The 20,486-nt window shown below is 37.9% G+C and overlaps 1 protein-coding gene across 2 annotated transcripts in view; it reads left to right on the top strand.

The window, feature by feature from the left end:
- The first annotated feature begins 1,700 nt into the window (after nt 1–1,700).
- The window catches only part of LOC119739837 (leucine zipper putative tumor suppressor 2-like), a 32,622-nt gene continuing 13,836 nt past the window's right edge, over nt 1,701–20,486 (top strand). Inside the window, exon 1 of one of the 2 annotated variants that reach the window (XM_038214929.1) lies at nt 1,701–1,870. The gene's annotated coding sequence lies outside the window, so the exon portion shown is untranslated. Of the gene's footprint in view, nt 1,871–16,275; nt 16,656–20,486 lie in introns of those variants that run through there. The other variant, XM_038214930.1, reaches the window with a different exon arrangement.

Raw genomic sequence — 20,486 nt, 5'->3', positions numbered from 1 at the left:
ATACGGATTAAAACAGTGCCTCGCAATTCTATTGTGCTGCCAACATTAAGGTTGCAGAGACCCACAATGATGTAGTCCGTAATCTTGTCCTCAAGAGGAAAGCGCGCAACAAAAGATCGAGGAACTCTTTTATTACAGTTAACTGTTAGGACCGTTATTGATTTTTAAAAAAATAACGGGTGCCAGTGAAACTGTGTCATAAAAGCACTGATGATCGTATTCCCCGGTAAAGTCTCTGCATGGTTTCCACTTTGATGTTCTGAACTTCGCTTAGACTGCACACACGAGAGAATATCATCAACTCAACAAAGTTGCGCCATGATTGTAAGTTGTTTTACATAATGACACTCCGAAACTTATTTCGCATATCGGTGGGAAATTTCAATTGATTGTATTATGTGAAATTGGAATTAACGGCCGCCCGCTGCCAAAAGGGGGATTTCATTATTTAGACCTCATCTCTATGGTTAACTTTGCCACCGTGTTTAAGTCGCCATCTTCTCCAAACTTCAAATATTATTGTCTGTCAAATGCAAATAAGACTTTTCAACAACAGCATTGATTGTAGTTTAAGCGATCGCTAAAACGTTGATCGTTTCTCTCCGCAATGATGAAACAATGTTGACGATGGTTCCAAACTTAAGTTCAATGAAGTTAAAATTACCTCTAGGCTTCTGCAAATATACACGTAGGCCCTGCAAATTTTAGTGCACTTCTGTGCGTATTTGACGTAAATGTTTCATACAAGCAAAAAACTAATCAAATCTGAAAATGTCGGTTAGTCATTTGAAAACTAACTCAGCTATTGTATCCTTGCTTATTATATTGTAAGTTGCCGCTCAGTGGATGATCGATGTTGTCTGAACTTGCTGCGGAAATTGCCGTCCATGCGGTTTGCGTCATAAAAGAGCAATGGTATTTCCCCTCATTTGGAAACCCATCCTATATGCTATAGCAAAGTGCTTGGAAAGAAACAAATGAAGATTCAAATTGAGGTCAACTGGAAAGTCTCCTGTAATTGGTAGGGGTTTAAATTTGTCCCTGCGGTAAGTCTTCAATTTTAAAAAGAGCAAGGATATTTGATAATATTTGATTGTTTGCAATGGTATAAGATTAAGGCAAGGCTGTCCGTCAGACTCATTGTCGCTGTGGATTCAGATATTTTGTTAAGGGAAGAAACTATTAGCTGAAATAACTATCTATCCACTTTTGATAGGTTGAATCATGAGAAATTCACTTACGATTTACTAGGTTACATACTGAAAAGACATTTGTCGGCACAAATCAAACCTTTGGGCTTTAGATAAATCGAATAAAATAGTAATTTGGTATTAATTTTGTTGTCTTTCGAAAGTTGTTAAGTTTTGCAAGCATTATTTTGATACGTCTGTGTGTGTGTGTGTTTTTTTTTTTTAATTTACAAGTTTAAAAGGGGGAGTGATGTAACTGTGCCTCGAAATTGCTGTAGAAAATGTACCAAAACTTACATGACTTAAAGTTACAACACTTCAAAGGAATATATACAAGATTGCATGCATCGCATGTTCACTTTTATAAAGATCTGGTGCTTTTTTGTCTCACTTTTGATAAATTTGAAATTATTACACTCGACTTCTCCCCCATCTGTTAATGGTTGAATCCCCGGCAATGGTGCACGCATGGTGCGTGCCTAGCGCTAGCGATTAGCGCGCGGTATTATTGTCCCATGAAAAGTGCTGTCATGTCATGTCGGTTTGTTGTGTTGTGATCGGCCGGCTACCTAGCTAGAAGATGAACCCTTAAAATCATCTCAGTTTTTCGAGTGGACCGATGACATCGGATTGAAAAACATCGTCTGAACTGAGGGTTTCAACGCTTCATGGCTCGAACGGTGAGTTTGTTTTTCCAAGGTTGAAATCGGCTGTCAGACAGTGCGAACAATGTAAAGTGACTCGGATGAGTTTTGTCATGTTTGTAGTCATGGTGTAGTACTACATGTAGTAGTGTACACGCATGGAGCTTGTATTTCTGGACGCCTTTTTTCGCTGATCGAATCCAAACTACAGGGAAGACTGGATAAGAGGGTGATCAGCGTAGGTACGAGCGAAGAGTTTGTGTACTTTGAGGTAAACCTTTTTGTGGCCTTGGAACTAGGAAAAGTAACGGTTCCTTACTCTATCAATTAATACTCAGTCTATTAAAATAGTAACTTGAAGTTGTTGACATGAGGGAAAAATATTAATTGATATTGATACATTTCAGTTTCATGATTTTAGTTGTACTTAAGTTGTAGTAAACATGACCTGATGACGCCACGTGCAAAGAAAATCATTTATACAAATACAATGACAGTTTCGGTGATTCAGTTACAACTTCCCTGTTTTTGTCCTACACGGCTACATCCGATATCCATTGATCAAAAATAGGCCAGTTGTATTTTTATGAGCACCAATCAGACGTCTGATATTGTTGCCTAGATTTCTTCCCAATCTTTCATGGGCAGGATTGGAGTGCAGTGTGAATGCATCATGCATGTTCTACAAGAAGGCATGCGTGGGGGCTTAGGTGCCTCCTTCTTATAATACATTGTAAAATACATAAAATTTTATGATCAGGCAATTTCTGAAATTTAGTTTAAATTGTCCAGGTTGCAGATGTGACAATAATAATGTAATTCATAGGGAGAGTCAAATGTCCCCCTTTAATCTGTCTACTCTTTGGGCCCTGTAGCACAAGCCAAAATACGTCATCGCTTTCCTTGAGACTTGTAATTTGTATTAAGGTTCTTTGATTTACCCTTCACACAAGCAAGTATCAGAATTCCAATTCTTCAGCCATAACAAACATGCTTTGCGGAAAGAAAACTCACTTGAAATGGACTGCATTGTCAGTGCTTTTATGTCCTACATTGTATCATCAGGGCTCAAAGAAGCATAATAATACTAGCCAGTTACAAAAGGGTACTTCAACATTCCTATTTGCTGTGTGGATCTTTTGACTGTGTTCTTTCCAATAGCATTACTTTTGGATTCCTGAAGACTCCAACATCCAATAACACATCCATGTCAGTCAAATTCTTACAGAAACCTCTTATTGCCAATGAGATTCGTGGCCTCGTTCATAAGCCCCCAAATTCAATCCCCAGCCCTATTCTGTCTTCGCCTGTAAACCCAATGACCCCATAAAAAGGCGGGACACCATGCTGGCTTGCCATAATGCTCATAACTATCCAGCCAATAATGCAGAAATTGAATGCATACACACATGACTGGGAGATTAAGTCTCGGAGAATAAGTGTGCCATTGTACTGGGGAACCTCAAGGCCCCTGGGCAGTATTGAATATTACTGGGTAGACTTTATTGCTTGACAAATGAAGTTATCCCAGTACACTATTATCATTAGTGCGAAACAATTGTGGGCTCTCGACACTTTCTTTTGATATTCCTGAAAGCTGAAATAGCAAAACATGCAATCCAAGAAACTGATGTGGCAAGTTCATGTAAAGTAAAGCAAAATAGCCAAAATTGTATAGAGTTTTATGGTTCAGTAATGTTGCCAGATTCGTCCAAGTTTTATTAAAGGGAATATACATCATTTGGTTTTGCTGTAATTTTCAGAAATAGATGGAATTGGGGGGTTGGAAATATAAAGCAAATATAGTTACACTGACTTTTTGGAGGTTTTGGGTTCGAAAATGCTATAAAAACCAAGAAAAACGATCATTTTCCTGTAGTCTGGTTCCCTGACTCCATATAAGAAGAAACATAGCAGTTTACATACATTGGGGAATTGTAAGGTCAGGGAACCAGTCTAGCTGGCTCGTACCCGTTCATAGGTTTGTAATCGATTGCAAACAAGTGCAATGGTCAATTGGGGCCAGTATTTGAAAAAAAGCCAGTTGTTTCCAACGCTGATCGGCCGATCAGCGTTGGAAATTGATACAAAAATACCACTTTTCTTGAAAATGACAGTATACCAGGTGCCATAATTTTACAGGATGCTTTAGACTGTCATTTACCAACATCCTATTAAGGTATTTCGCAAAAACTTGGTAGTTTTATTTTTCGATGTTTGCAAATGTTGTATATTCCCTTTAAGTAATTGGTGTACATAATTCTATTTAAAAAAAAAGTCTTGTGGAAATATTTGCAAGTGCACTACTAAAGACCTACCGGTACAGTTTGGTGGATTATGGTTAAATAAAGGGCAAGTCAATTAATTAGGCCTGATTTTGTTTCAGCAGGTTGTTCTGCACTTGCTGGCCTGGAGTTATGTAGGTGGAGCTCAGACCATGGACCCTACTACATTGTATATTTATATACTGGTACATACAACCATATACATGTATGTACGGTACATACAACAATGTCAACAAAACATTACAAGGCATTATGTTTTTGTACGTGTGTAATCGCATTCCATTCACTGTAATCTGTACAAATTTTGTTGGAATAACTTAGATTGCTGTAGTTTTAAAAGTGTTTGCATAATTTATCTTTTTTGTGCAAACTGCAGCAGCAGGAGGTCTTGTAGGTCATCCTTCTTGCGATCAGAATTCCTTCACAAGTTTCATGCGATTGATTCCTATGTACAAATATTTCTGTCTTCAAATCAGTACTAAAATGAATGTACATGTAGAAGGAGGTATTATGTGGACCATGTGTGGACATTGATTTGAATTCAATACAGACAGTGCTATAAGTTTATACATTTGCTGGTGCGCTAGTGATCACACAAATAAAACCCACCAAATCCCTAAAATTCTTTTTCATGCACATGAAACCATCGAAGGCGATTAGTGGCATCATGGACCTGCCTTACTTATTATTTTTTTGGAGAATGCACAATTGCTAAGGTTCAGACACTGTGCCCATGTACATGCACTGGGACAATTGAAATTTACCATTCTCAGACAGCAGGATTGGGGATTCTTAATACCGGTTCTTTCAGAAACTGCACACAGTCCAGATTTTGACTACTTGATCCCTGAGTGCCCTCAGGCAACTCTTTCAACCTCTGCCCTGCCACAAAATCAAACCGTAGACAATGAAAGTACTCAGCGCGGGGTCTCCGTACTCAAGTGTTTGCAAGAGGCTGTCCGTATTGTCATCAGACAAGCGCAGGGTTTATCTATGCTGTTTCCTTCTTCTTAGTGGCACGCATTCACTGATGGAATTCTTTCAAGCGCGACACATTCGGAGTGCTTGACAAGAAGAGAAGTGTGTGATTAAAACTCCCGCCCAACAGTTTGTAATCTAGTTTCCGTTTGCAAAAGTTTTTAGGAAACTGTTTGCTCTGTACTTTGTATGTGTATAGTGGGCTTATTCAGTCTAGTTAAGTGTGACTGATTCAGCATGTGGTTGGACCTAAACACTGAATTGTATAATGTACCGGTACTCCAATTAATTCAAGCCAGGCCAAGCCAAATAATCCCACTACCTGTGACAATACATACAATGATGTACACCAAACATTGTAAGTGTTTGAATGTATGTATGTGATGTGATATGTAATGTATGTGAAAACTCTTCAAATTTAAAAAAATTCTAAATTTTCAAAATTCTTCAAAGTTTTTAGAGGGTTAAACTGGCATTACTAGTAAGAGTGTCGTTTTGGTCATCTTTACTACATGTTTTTTAAGCATATTTTAGGCCAAAAAAAAAAGTCTCCGGTTTCTGGTATGCGCGCGCGTCGCCGTAGCCATGCGCGTCGGCAAAATGAACAAGTTTTTTTTTCAATAAAAGATGATGTCTCAAAACCGCCAAACTCACTGGTTTGACTGAAATCCTGCTGCTGCACAATTTTAACGTGTTTTTAGATGGGGTTATGATTGAGAATAAGCTTTATGTGGCCTCTCCGCACTACCATATATTTGCACTAAGTTTAGTCGGGCACCATTTGCAGTCATCAGCCGACATTTGAAGCAAAAAAGCCGCGTCACCGCACCACTTTTTGGGGAAGCTCCATACCAGAAACCGGACTCTTTTTTTTGGGCCTTATATATATTTTCATGTAAATTTTAATGCGAGGGCTCCTTTAGAACGCATTTTTAAAACAATGAATAGACTACCCTCGTAAAAAAATACAATAAATCGATAAAAATAAAATAGATAAAAACATGTAAGTTGAAACAGAGGAAATCATCAACCATTGATGCATGTTTGTCGTGCATCAACATTGAGCTCTGCAATGTACGTGTACAAATGTACAATTGTTGATTTAATTTATAGTGCTCCCGACTTGATGTAAAAACATTTTATTCGTTTTGCTGTTTTTGTCAACATTTGTGTACATGGAAGTTACAGTGTGAACATGTACATTGCTTCATGCTTCGTTGAATGTTATAGACGTGTCATATGGTTCCTACAATTTACAAAATACTTTTATTAGCATGCTTGTCTATCTTGTATAGAACTAAAACTGTTCAATGTCTCTGTGTTTTTAGAAGCTACAAAAAATGTCGCATTTGATGAACTTTTGCAATAAGTTGTTTACTGAACAGTGTATAACATCTTAACCACGTACTCGTTCTCTCAGCTCAGTCCTCTGTTGTCATGGTGACAACCAAATCCTGCATCTTAAAGAAGATGAGATCTATTCAGTGTGGTACATCCTTGCCCGAAGCTAAAGTCCATAATTCATTAGGAGACCATTTTGTCCATACATGAATACCCCTGTACTGTCGATGCCTGAATCGATACAGATCTACCCTTGACATTCTCAGCGTAATGAAGAACTAAAGGTCAGGCCAAGTCCACGGACGTGATGAGGGGCCTTCACTATCGGCGCTAGCTTGGCCTTGGAGTTGTGAGAAAATCAAGCAAGCATGCAGAATGGCGTTCCAGCGTTTCCTAAATTGGGGAATTGAAACTAGCGTCAAGCTTTTGAGTTGGTGCAACCTTTTCAGGCACTGCAGACGTCTCAAAATAGTTTCCTGACATTGTCCTCAATTGCAATATTGCTTTCTTCAATTCTATCAAATAGTGATAATTTTGAAGGTTTCGTGTCCAACAGTTTCAAAACTAACCATTTCATGTACATTTGCCCATACATTCTGTAAACAATTAATGGTTTGTGTTTCTGAAAATAATCTCCATAATATGAATAGTCTTCTGACATTGTCTGAAAATATTCCCCCACACTGTCTTCAACGCAACATTTTGTATTCTTCAATTCTATCAAGTAGGCCTAGTGAGAATGTTAGAAGTTTCATGTCCAACAATATTAAAAGTATTATTTTATGTAGGCATATGCATTTTACCCATACATTCTGTGAGCATTAAAAAATGTTCCGTTTATAGTTTGATGTAGCGCCTTGAGCACCAGTCCTGGTGGATACGTGCGCTTTATAAATACCCACTATTATTATTATTAGTTTGTACATGTACGGTACATACATGTATGTATGTATACATCTCAAAATGATCTTTGTACCCCCCCCCCCCCAAAAAAAAACACCCTGAAATGGACCCGCCACATATTGTAGACAATAGGGTTTAGACTTTGTAAACATGTTGTATGATGCTCGAAAGTTAAAACAAATTAAGTACATTTCAAAGTTGAATAAAGAAATTGCTGTTCTGGCACTCTGCCATCAACTGAGTTATCTAACCCAAATACAGAGAATGAACATTGTTTCAACATTGCTGGATAGCACAGTTGGTTGAGCATCGGAACGGCAATCCGGAGGTTGCAGAGTTCAAACCTTGCTCCAGTCAATTTCTTTGTTCTAACCTTAAAATTATCATAATGCACCCTGTGACTTTCTCTTTGTGGTTAGTTGCAAATTAAAATCAGTAAAATGTTCTGAAAACTTGAAAATTTGTTTGAACCAACAAATGGGAAAAATAAATAAATAAAGTCAACAATTTCCATTCTGCTAATTTTATGCATAAAAAATATGAGGTCATTTTCAGGTACAGTTCATTAATTACCATGTGTGTTAATAGCATTTGATTGTTTTTACAAGCGATTATTTGGACAGCTGATCTTCATTCCAATCCCTAATTAACCCTTTCTCTGCTCCTAGCCTGCATACTGATAACTGAGGCGGAAAGTTCTGCGAGGTGTTAATAATTACGCATCAGGTATTGGAGTGTAATAATTTCTCTGCTGAGTTGAAATTAGGCCAAGAAAAAACTATGTTGCGTTTCCTATTACACTGAAAAAAAATTAGGTGGGTAGGTGGTGGGTAAAGTGTTTTTTTTAGCTGATAATGTTTTAAAGCCAGAAAAAAAATAAGGTGGGATTATGGTCAATTATATTTTTTAGTATTTAGTAGTCATCATTTAGTAACAATTCACATGTGAATCATTCCGCGTTTGTTGAACTTGCCTTGTTTATAGCTTTACTGCATGGCACAGCAAGACCGCACTGCTGACTAAATTACAAAGAAATGAAATAAAACTTAAAAGAAAATACAGGATGATGTTCACAAAAACTAGGGTGGGGGCGGCATCATAACTTTTTAAATTTTTATACTTTTTTTCAAACAAAATGTTATGTTCTGCTTGATTTTCTAGGTTGGTTGCGATAACCGGAAACGCAATTTTTGTTTTTCATTGGCCTTTTCACAGGGCTTTCATAATTCAAATCACTACTTTGATGAGAATCTTGTCGTTTCGTACATGTATGGTTTTTTTGGGTGAAGACAAATCTGTCGCAAGTATATGTTAATGTACATGTACACAATGGTTTTTTTATAATGTCAAAAGTATGTGCTTGAATCACGGACCGAGTGCGAGCACGCAATACCCTTCATGTTTGTGTAGTGTAGCTGTCAATCTATGAGATGTACCCAGTACAAAAAAAAATTGAAGAGGCTTAAAGTAATAGGATTTAATATACAAACAAAGCGTAGTTAATGCCTTTCCCTTTTCAAGAAAGAAAAACATTTTGGGATAATGGTGAAATGAACTCTGAGGCAGTGTCATTAGTGAAGGTCTTTTCTGTGTATGAATAGGACCAAAAATAATTGGTTTGCCTAGAACCAATTTAGTGGGTTGTTTTTGTGACAATATCAAGTATGAAAATAAAGATTTCAAACTATTAACATTTATAAGCAATCTTCAAAGTGATTAATGTTCAGATGTTTACGTCTAGTAGTGGAAGATGATTTTTCAATCGTATGTAGTTTGATATGTAGTTTAGCCTATGGAGAATTAAACCTAAGTTAATTTACAAATCTGAAAATGGAAAGTTCAGTCTTTGCATGAGTGCAGACACCTGCAGATTCCGTCGATATTTTGGCGGGAAAATCGACAAGCATAGCAACCCCAGGTTACAGCAAACCTTCTGGCAAGTGAGTGTGAGATTATTGATGAAGAGATTACCACTTGTGTTTGCTTTGGTGTGTTTGTCAGGGTGAGGGGAATATGGTGTGAAGGAAACAAAACGATAAATCTTTTTTTTTGCCATGTAAATCTCTCCTTACTTCGGTTAATTTTTTTTTTTATAATTTAAGGAGTAACCCTCACCCCGGTCCCTAGGCCCTTGCTAGGAACCATCCTCAATCCTCCAAAATCCAGGCATGCAACTTTTCCTCCGATCCGCTGATTTCCTCGTTCTTTTAACTTCTCATGAATGCCATAACAAATTGAAAAACACTGTACAAAGTCTTGTGTGGTTTAGAGTTTCCTCGTTTTTCTCTAAATTACCAGTTGCATGCCTGAACATCCTCCAAAAGTGTGCTCTTATGTTCAAATGAAGGATACCAATCACCTCAATCCTTCAAAATCATCAGACAGTCCTGCCTCTCAAAATGCATTCATCCTCAATCCTCCAAAATCCTCCTCTTCTATAAACACTATTTATTCTCAATCCACCCAAATCCTCATGTTTCTCAAACACCATTTATCCTCAAATCTCAAAAATCCTCCAAGGATTGAGGAGGGGTAGGGTTAATAAACATATTTCTTTGTATTCCTGATTTCATGTGCGTTTGTATCAAATGGTTGCTTTGGTTTTTTGAGTGTGTTACCCCGTTTTTAAAAGTGCCAAAACCAATCGCAATTGACAGGTTGCTTGAAAGTTGAATAATACATGTATTTGAAAGTTCACTCTATCCACACGAAAAATCTTACACAGTTGTCTTTCAGAGATAAATGCATCTAGAACCAATATGTACACATGCCTATAGCTTAATTAAAATGAATTATGATTTTGTAGGAACTTGGAAAACTAAGTTTGAATTTTTCGGTATTTTATAAAATCTTCGGTTAATCTAACCCTCATAGATCCTTCAAAGTCATCGAGGAGGTTTGAGAGAGTTTGTGGATTGAAGAGTGAAGAGTATAGCCAAAAAGGAAAAAATTAAATGAGCTTGATGTCTCTTGAATGTGCCATTGGTTTCTCGACCATTGGTAGTGCAATTTGGAGGATTCTGGAAATTTGTTTCAAAAATCATAGGGTAGTTTGGGGTGTAAAATAGTTTGATGTACATTGTACTTTCCAAATGCTTTAAATTAAGGGTTCACATTTAATTTGGCCTGCCAATCAATGTAACCAGGCAGGAGCAGGGAGAACGTTTTACTAATGAGATTTTTTGGGGGTCCTTTTCCTAATGTTATAGTCTGTCTCTTATTCGTGCTTCGCCAATTTTGCTAAGGGTAAAAAAATACAATTTTTTTTGTGGCCGTCCGGAACTCGAAAGCCCTGATGAAAGTCATGAGTGCACTAAGTACAGGTGCAGGTTCAACTCATTAAATCATTTTTTGTTGACAAAGGCCTTCAGTGAACCATTTAATCTGTTCATTGCAGTTACAAAGTTCTCAACCATTGATTGTGTCAGCTGAGATTTGCTCACAGTTTTGTGAGCCGAGGCAAGTTTTAACCAAAATAATTCCTTCTGTAGCTAAAGGGTGTTTAGGGGTGCTGCCCTTTCAGTTTCAAAATCCCCCATTGTCCCCAGACAATAAATTACTAAGTTACTTCGGGGTGTAGGGGGGAAAAAGTCCAAAAGAACCGTGCTTTGTTGTGATCAAAAGTTAAGGTCCAAACGTGACTGCATCTTGAACAATCAAGTCAAGTCTTGGTGTTGTGTAAAGCCAGGTTATGTTTGATCAGTGAGCAGACCGCAGCCCACTGCTTGATAAATTTTATGGTTGTTTATCGGACTTTTTAACTTATTGTTCCCCCAGGTTTTTGTTGTTGAGATAAGGGCCAAACAATTTCCCCTTGCCCTCGGGATTCTTTCAGGATGATGTCACCTTGGAGCGACTGCAGACTGATCCCTGGAGCTACATGTTGGTTGTTGGTCCTTATCTACGAACACCTTAGGCCAATCAGCCCCCCAAAAGATTTGATAAGTGTAGTGTACAATGTAAAGGGAATGTACATCTTATGCATAACATTTTGCTTTAGCTGTAATTTTCAGAATTGGATGGATTTGGGGGTCAGTATTTTATAGCAAATATCGTTACACTGACTGGTTTGAAGTTTTGTGTTTGTAGATGCCGGAAAAACCAAGAAAAACACTCATGTTCCTGTAGTCTGATTCTGAAGATGAAACGGAGCAATTAATAAACATCGGCATTTGTTTGGTCAGGGAACCAGTCTTGCTGGCTTGTACCCATTTATAGGTGTGTAATCGATTGCAAACAAAATGTGGACTAACTAAATATGGTAAATTTGGTGCAGTATTAAAAAACGCTGGAAATTGATACAAAAATACAACTTTGAAAATGACAGCACACCAGGTTAAAAAAGCACTGACAGTCCAGTAAGTTTTTTTTTATGTTTGCAAATGTGGTAAATTCCCTTTAATTCATTAAAGATCACATTGGGTCTCATCCAACAATGAAATGCATGCGTGCAATTACATACCTGTAGATAAATTTTGTAATGTCCAGTGATATCAAGTGCTGGGTATACAACAGCGTTCAAGTGCTCTTCACACTTCTGATCATCATTTTATGCCCAAAGCTCTATTTTGTATTTGACTCCCCATTCGTATTATTTCGTATTTGACTTCCAAAGTCGAATGTTTGTCTGATAAATTAACATTCATCTTTATTATTGGTTCCTCATACTTTAAGTACCATAACTGTTGATAATATTCAATGAAAAAGACTTTGCTTTTACTTTTCTTATTCCGTATTACTTTTTGATTATTCTAGCCAGTTCAAGCCAATATTGTACACTGTACCGGAACATGTGTACTTCAAATCAAGAATACAGAAAATGACAAAACCGACATTCATGCATGCTACATGTGCATACCGGGTTACGCATTTTTTTTGGTTAATTAAGTAATTTCAGAAGTTAATACATTGTATATAATTTAGAAATATAATTTGATGATTATTGTCACAAATTTGAGGTTTTTGAATGAGACTTTTTGAGAAAAATCTTTTTTAACTTCTCGTGTAAGATTTTTTTGGGGTGAATTTTTATTACATGTACTGTGAAAAATCAAGGCAAATTTTCGGTTAAAACTGTCTGAAAGAAGAGGTGACGTGATTGTTAAGTCGTAGCTTTTGTCTGACACTTTATTTTTCAAAGAATAACTTTTTTTAAGAAAGGGGTTGGCTGAGCTCTGATCCTTTGCTAATCTAGCGAGACCTCCTTTGTCAGACCCAGTCTTCATTATATCATGACCCCTACTTGGTGCCAGATTGATTCAGGCTTTCTTTAGAAACATTTCTCCCAACAAGCAAAATCCAGGGGAAAAAAATTGTGAAAAGACTAGACAACAATGCCCATAGGCTTAAAACGTCAGAATGCTCACAGAATGTGTTAGGATTTCAATGATCATTGTCCATGGACCATTGTGCCTGGACATTTTGATGTATTGCTGCACAGATTTTTATTTCTTTTTTTTCCAAACAGGCATTGCTCATCGTGTACATTTTGTTGTTCAGGTGTTTGAAATACTCACCGAGTCCTGGTTTTTGTATGGTTACGCGGATTATGTGTTTGGGAGATTTTTCAGTGATGTGAACTAATGAAGTACATGTACACATAAGAGATGTACCGGTTTATTGCCCAAGCCAATGCAAGAACTACATACAGTACGTACGTCTTGGCAGTCTATATATTTATAAACATATGTACCAGTGTTGTAGTCGAGTACTTTTTTTCCGAGTACAGAGTATTGCTGAGTACTTAGAGTACCGAGTACGAGTACAAGTACTTGCACTTCCGAGTACAAGGACAGGTCTCCGAGTACAAGTACTTGTACTTCCGAATACGAGTACGAGTAGGAGTACTTGTACTTCTGAGTATGAGTACTTGTATTCCGAGTACAAGTACGAGTACTTTTATTTCCGAATACGGCCATAGGGCAAATGGATCATTGTGTGTAATTGGCCCAGGTCCAGTCAGACCGATATACAGACCCACTCACGGCTAGCTGTTAAATGTGTTTGTCTGGACGTGCACAGAGGAAAATCAGGAAACCTCGATTTCTCCGCAAGCCAATCAACCATTTCAAACTGAAAATATCGATAAAATAAGGCTGTGGTACATGTAAGTCAAGCTATAATACCATTTTTTTTTTTGAGTACTGCTGTTCGAGTACGAGTACTTTGATGATCGAGTACAATTTCGACATGTCGAGTACGAGTACTTTGCTGCCCGAGTACGAGTTCCGTCATTTCGAGTATGAGTACCTTGACATTCGAGTACGAGTATGAGTACGAGTACTCTTAAAAAAGTACTCGAGTAGTGCTCGAGTACGAGTTCCGAGTACCAGTACAACACTGATGTGTACACCAGTACACGTGTGTAAATGTACAATCGTACATGTACTTCACATGTTCATTGCAAGGTCAGCTTAACACTACTGAAGGTCTTTTTTGCACCAGACAGAATTGAAGGGTTGGTTTGGTTGGAACCCATAGATTAACTCTCTCTTTTTGTCACATGGGCAGTATTTCAATCCCACATGGTCCTATGGGATTCATGCATCCTTGATGCCATCCCCCCTCCCATGCCTGTTGACACTCCTCCTTTGTGAAAGGTCTGTTATTCCTTACCACAGAGGGTTTTTTTTCTGTAAACAAAATTGCATAGCGTGTACACTTATTATGCAATTTTCTGAAATTTTGTATAGCAAAGCCACATTTTGAAATCTGTGAAATTCTGTGCAGTAGATCAATAAGATGTTTGAAAGTCCCTCACCTTGTGCAGTGTGAAACAACACAACATATATTATGCAACAATGACATTCGCGTAATACATGAACAGTCACAGACAGTCAAAAAAATCTATCCTATTCCCCTACCACGCCTTTCTACACAGGCTAGTCACCAACAGTCAGAATTCATACTCATAGCAAGCACTGTGACTAGTCACATTCCATCAATGGACAAAAGCAAGTAACTTGTACATGTATGTAGGTACAGCTGGCTTATCAATCACCGACTGTCAAGGTAAAGCTCTATCAAGTTACAAACAGTCACAGCCAGTCAATCCTGCTTTGTGTAGGCCCGGAACTCTTTAACTGGTAAACACAGTCACTTGATTGATTTTGACAACTGGGATAGCTGTGTTGAATTTGACAGCCAGAGAAGGAGGGACTGTCGGCATGTATGCATACTTCCCGCATTACAGACCTTTGTGCACTCGTCACAGATATCCTCTGACAAAACTTTATATGGCGTACATTATCTCTGTATATATGATGATACATTTGCAGATAAGTTATCATCGAGTCAATATTTGTTATCACAATTTTTTTGTGCTGGCTGTCTGGCCTGAATTAAATAAAAATCTGAGTGAAGACATAAATTGGTCATTTTGGTTCACTGCAAACATAAGTTGACTTTTTAAGGGCGAAATGTTGGTTTGTTTTTTCCCGAGTCCACTCCCCCTTTCGAATTGAAAAGGGATTTTACGGATTGGTGTCTGAATTTTGCCATTTTGTTTTGAGTCAAATTTGAAAATGAATTGACAATGACAAGGAAATCTGGGTGTCAACTGAGGAGGTTTTGTGCCCACATGCTTGTACTGAATCAATCACCTCAAGCCATTATTTCATAGTGACCTCATCGGCTTTGTGAAGAAATCATGTGGATGCCATGTTGTATCCACAGATAATCAAAGCACAGCTTGTTGTGCACAAGTTTGTGTTCCTCTTTTCGTTTGCTAACCCCAGTACCTTGTTGTGAGGTAATGCCTACCAACAGTGAGTCATCACCTTCATTCACCCAAGCCCCCCCCCCCCTTTGTCGACGGCCTTACTTCATTGTGTTGTCCCATTGCACCCAGTAATCTTATCCTCCTCCTGTACTGTTGAATAATGTTGACTCACGAACAGATTTAGTAGCGTTGCACACATAGGTATTAAGTGTACATGTACATGGTTTTTTTTGTGTGTTGGTTTGAAAGAACTGTTTTTACATTTTGCCAGGTTTACCCCTAAACACTGCTTCAGTTTGATTCCTTGATTCCTTTTAAAGTCAACAGCCAAGGGCGAATCCAGAACCACTTTTCTGGATTCGCCCTTGGCGAATCCAGAAATCCAGAAAATTCCATCTTATGAATAGTTAATGCGGTACCCGCTGCTATGTACATCAGATTCGAACCAGCCAATCGATCCTGTTAGCTCGGTGGTGGAGTGGTAAGACGTCTGCACTAGAAAAAAGGAGGTCGTGGGTTCGAGTCCCACCCGAGTGATTTTTTTCCAACTTTCGCTCGGGAGGTAACACACTGAGTATACAGTGTTTATATGTCAGTGAAGGGGAAAACTTCCATCTTATAAGTATCGTGTGCTATTTTCACATGGTAATTGAAACTAAATTTATATCACCCCGACGCAAAAATTCCATCTTATAAGTATCGTGTGCTATTTTCACATGGTTACTAATATTGAAACTAAAAGGTATGTGACATAGTTTGTGAGGGAGATATGAAACTTTTCAATTATTTCCTGAAAAAATGAAAAAAATAATTGTATTTTTTGGGGCCATGGATTATTGGATTATTTGAAGTTTTGGCACATTGAGGTTTTATAATTCTGTGGAATTGCCCAGATGTTACTTCTCTGTAAGCTTTTAGTCATAAATGAAACCAATGCTGATAAATAGATAAATAAAATGTCTTTCCCTTTAAAGTTTCTTGTCTCCGATACAGGTCCTAAGAGCTAGCTCTATGAATCCACTGGTTCTTTCAAGGTGCACACATTGTTCCCATAGTGGTCATTTTATTGGCATTCCAAAGTTAACCAGTCACTTCCTCAGGATATCACAGGCAGCCGTGATTGGCTACTGAGCTATGCAAATCTGGCCCTTGTGATTAATCCAAGATTGTGTTCATTGATTGGGGGGTGAGTGGGCAAGTGGATGGTGCACTACGCATGGTTGGTGGGCCAACAGTAAACAGGAAGTATCTTGTAAAGTTGGTGGTCATTTCTGTGAGTGGAAGTGAACTAGGACAATGGTTATGGAACTTATGGCAGTCACAGTGTTAATTTTACTGCAATCTGTTTGGAGCGTTTGAGACGTTCTACCCTCTGGGGGACCCTGGAGGACGGACTAGAGCTATCGTTGGTTGGGAATATAGATGAGCGGCCTTACAGCAAATGGTACTAAACCAGAATTTTCAGTGCCGGAAAAGATCAAGCTCATCTTGTGGAAATTAGTGGTTCTACATGTATGTATATTCTCAGGTGGACATAGAGTTGGACTTCTAGAACTTCACATATGGATTGGAATATTGTGATCCTCAACCTCAGGTACGAGTACCGGTATGTCCTTTTTGAACTCCGTTATGTACAATGTACAAGACAAATCTTATCTATTCATTGGAATCACACAAAAGTAAGAAAAAAATCAACAGGATCAAGTACATTTCATTTTTAAAAACATTTTCTCCCCCAAGCTGTGGGAGTGTGTCAGTACTGTCAGACACAACGTGAATTACGACCAAGTCTCCTGTTGTCTGGTCCTTTGTTGTTTCCATCTGTTTCTACTTCTGGACCCCTTGCTGGGAATATAATAGGAAAAGTAATGTATAGGCCTACATGAACAAACAACTCCGGAATCTTAACCAATTTGACATGTTTGAAAAATCCAGTAAGCTGGTGGTCATGGTCCATTGGGGAAAAACGATTTTTATGTATCCTCTTTTTACAGTTTTTAAAAAATATTAGGGACTGAAATAACAATATTATTAGGTACAGTATGATTCTAGCTAGGACTATGTCTACACATACATGTGAACATGCATAGCATTCAAATCATGGACCTTGAACAATAGAGGACAATAGGGTCCACGATTGACAAAAAGTCCCGATTGAGATTCGTGTACAAAACCAACGAGAGCTGTTGCTAAAATAGTTAAAGTACAAACAAAAAAAGGACGAAGGAGGTCCACAATTGCAGTTGTATACACACTTGTGTGTACCGATATGTGTAGCCTACAGTGTATATTTATAGATTTACATTGAATGTTATCCAGATTCACCATTCGTTCTCAAACGTGTACTATTTTAAAACTATTGTTCTTTGTGTAAAATCTAATTTGGAAAGTGCATGCACAATGCTGTCACACTAGTTGTGTCGTCAAGTCCATCACGTCCTCATTAAGTCCATCACAAAAGTCAATCATCACAAGATAATCACAAGTCATTCAGTCTTCAGAAGCTAGTCAATTGAATTGTGACGAAAAAGACAGGTGGAGTTATAGTAGTCACATGTATGTTTGCATGTAGGACCTACTGCACATAAATTATCTGCCTTTACATCTGCCCATATGGTGTAGCCTATGGTACATGTATACATTTGTATACATGGTAAATGTATACATTTGTATACATTGTATATTTTTTTTCAACAAGTCATAAACAAACATGATGGGAAAATGTGGTACTGAGCACTTAACTTGAGCAGTTGTATACAGTGAGTGTCATCTTCAGTTTGTTTGTTTGCCTTCTTTTGGAGAATTCCGACTTCTTAAATATCGCAAAAACTCTGACAGTACCATTTCAACATGTTTATATGATTTATAACCCACACTGGCTCAACCTCTCGGATCGTGTTTTTTTTTATTATTCTGTTTGATTTCAATCTTTATTATAAGTGGCTCCTAATCTTGATTATGTTCACACAAAAATTCGGGAAATAAAGAAATTCCAGCAAGTCTTTTAAATTGAAAGTGAAACTTATTCAGCTTTCCAATGTGCAACAAAACTTAATCGACTTCGAGATTTGGTAAGCCTAGCATGTTAAACGCATAATAGTCAGACCTACAAATCTGGACTTTGTCTCCTAACACCAATAAAAAAGGGCACCTGATTTGATATTTATGGCCTGAAATAAACAAAGGTGAACAGTTTTTCTGGTTGCTAGGTTGAAACCGCTCCGTGTCAGAGGTCAAGAGAATAGACATGCCTGGTCTTCAGACCTGCCTAGCAACCCTATTCTTTACGACTTGGATTGTCATGTAGCCACTGGAATACACATTGTAAGTTGTCTGTTGAAAAGTCTGCATAAACTTGGGGCCAGTTTGAGCAAGGACTAGTGGTTGGTTTGTGACATATCTAGCGCATGCGCACTGAAGTTGAATAGCGAACGACTTTAGTCAAACTATTGTCGTGTTAACGACCGTCAGAAAATGATGGTCGCACAATTATTCAACTCTTGTTGTTTCTCTTTATTTACACAATAATGGTGTAAACATACGTAGTTTAGGACATCTTACATAAAATATTCTACAATGGTGACAAAAGTGACAGAATCGTAAGCTAACATGGAAAAACTGTGCAATGAAAATGAAATTTAGCGCTCACAGTTTCGTTTTCCACCATTTTTGTTGATACTTGGTCCCCTCTGCACTATGCTAGGGAAATTGCTATTGATAACCAGCTATAAATCGTTGCGCGACCAGCCCCGGTAGGCTGGTTCCAAATAGTCGATAAGCGTAGTCAACCATCGTCGACTAGACAGAGTTTGGGCCATTTTTAGTCAAACTATGGTTAAACCATTGCTCAACAATAGTTCTTGCGAGACCTTGCATTCAGTTGAAACTGGCTCTCAACTTAAAAGATATTGACACAAACTTTATCAAAATTTCAAAAATGTCAAAACTTTGCATTCTGAACCTTTTTCCCCCCCACCCACGTCTAAAAAGATAGATTACTATTAGTTTATCCTTTTCATTATCAAGGTGTGTTTTTTTTATTCTTTCATACAACAGTGCCGGTCCCTCTTTGATGTCCGTACACACTTGGTCTCATTACCAGAAATACTTTAATAAATGAAATAATTACTGTAAACCCACACCTTTTTAGTGATCTCAGCAATAATAATTCATTATCTAAATTGTGCCCCTAGGCCCCCGAAATTCCTGCCTGAAATGTCCCAATTTGATCGTTTTTTTATTCAGGTCATTGATTTGCACCTTACCAAGAGTTCAACCATTGTCACCCTTCTCCTTTTTAACATGCTCTCTTTCGTTATCTGTTGTAACAAAACGCTGAGGTGTAATACCGTCAAATGAGACGCTATCTTTAGATTCAATACCGTAAAACCAATTACCAAGTTAATTTCATTTCTGTTAAAAAAAATTTCAATTTATATTATATATTTCATTTGTATTCACCCATTGAAAAAGTTAATATTCGGCTTCACAAGTTTTGCTGTGATATTTCAGCCGGAAACTTTTTTCATTCAGAATGCAACAAAAAATTGTACTCTTCCTTTGTCCCGGGATGCTTGTTTGTCACCTCTTGGTAGGTGCCTTGCGTGATAAGCTCGACAGCGACATCATCTGTATGTTAATCATAAGCCGGCCTTGGTCTCAATAATTATTGTTCCCCAGCAAAGGTTGAATTGGACAGATATTATTAATACCCCAACTACTACCAGTAATATGTCCACTGATTACATCACTGCACTGGACGCTGAATGCTCTAATTGGCACGGCGTGGCGTGCAGAATCACCGGACAATAGCCAGCCAAATGAGAAACGCTGCGCCGAGTGGCCGATCAGAAGTAATTTGAGTGTGCTCGCGAGCAGTTGTGGTTTGAGTCTCGAGCAACATATTGTGGGAGATGTGTGCGCATGGTTGTTCTTCACAGTCGGCTAAATGTATTTGTAGGTAGGTGTACCTGAAATTTAAGTAGGCCTCACGGCAAAATCTTTAAAACCTATAAAGTTAAACACCTACCGGTATATTTCAACTTAGGAGCCTATTTTTAAAGCAAGGCCAGAAAAAAATACATCTGCTTCCGATTAGGGAAGGTAGGTAGGGGAATTTATTTTTTGGCAAATTTTTGTGCGTATGATCATATGAAGGCGTCTGCATTTACTCAAGGGTAAGAGGTGAAAATTGATGGTTTTGGGTGTTTTTTCCCCTCATTTTTCCAATAAAAACATTTAGGGATGGGGCTCTCACAATAGGGTACCGGTAGGTAGGGAAACCGGAGCAGAAGTATTTTTTTTAAATTTTGGTCTAACCTATATAACCTACAAAAACCTATACTGTATTTTTATTCTAGCAAACATTTCGACAATTTTTAAAGGAAATTTGTCCCACAGCTTAGTTATCATAATTCCAAAATAA

Source organism: Patiria miniata, unplaced genomic scaffold (genome assembly GCF_015706575.1).
Source record: "Patiria miniata isolate m_02_andy unplaced genomic scaffold, ASM1570657v1 HiC_scaffold_4, whole genome shotgun sequence".
NCBI classification, from domain to species: Eukaryota; Metazoa; Echinodermata; class Asteroidea; order Valvatida; family Asterinidae; genus Patiria; species Patiria miniata.
The sequence above is the reverse complement of the archived record's forward strand: the minus strand, read 5'-3'. Positions and strand labels throughout refer to the sequence as shown.